Raw genomic sequence first — 373 nt, forward strand, 5'->3', positions numbered from 1 at the left:
AAAAAAACAGTGAGAGATCTGGAGAAGGCCTGACGTGTCTGTCAGCAGCAGATAGGAAGGTGCTTGTGCACAATATGCTGCACAGTAAATTTTTTTTTTTAAATCTCCTTTCCTTTTCCATCCTTGTTCTCCTTTCTTTATCACACTTGAGTTTGAGTCCTCTTGTAGCATGGCTACATTAAAATTTCACTCATCCCATGGCACAGGTGTAGGTTTAAAACAGCTGAACTTCTTAATGGCAAATCCTCATCTTTTACCCCTAGAAATCCCACCTGATACAGATGTAGGTAGTGAGTGCAGAAGCAGCCTTGGGGAGCTTACTTCTGAGGTGATAAGCTCCTGTCCTCTGCTGTTCCTTTTATTATTTTTTTTA

General features: G+C 40.8%; 1 long non-coding RNA gene across 2 annotated transcripts in view; it reads left to right on the top strand.

The window, feature by feature from the left end:
* Positions 1-373, top strand: part of LOC109365907 — a 12,088-nt gene that overhangs the window by 2,135 nt on the left and 9,580 nt on the right. The window lies entirely within an intron of this gene.

This window comes from Meleagris gallopavo, chromosome 2 (assembly GCF_000146605.3).
Source record: "Meleagris gallopavo isolate NT-WF06-2002-E0010 breed Aviagen turkey brand Nicholas breeding stock chromosome 2, Turkey_5.1, whole genome shotgun sequence".
Classification (NCBI taxonomy): domain Eukaryota; kingdom Metazoa; phylum Chordata; class Aves; order Galliformes; family Phasianidae; genus Meleagris; species Meleagris gallopavo.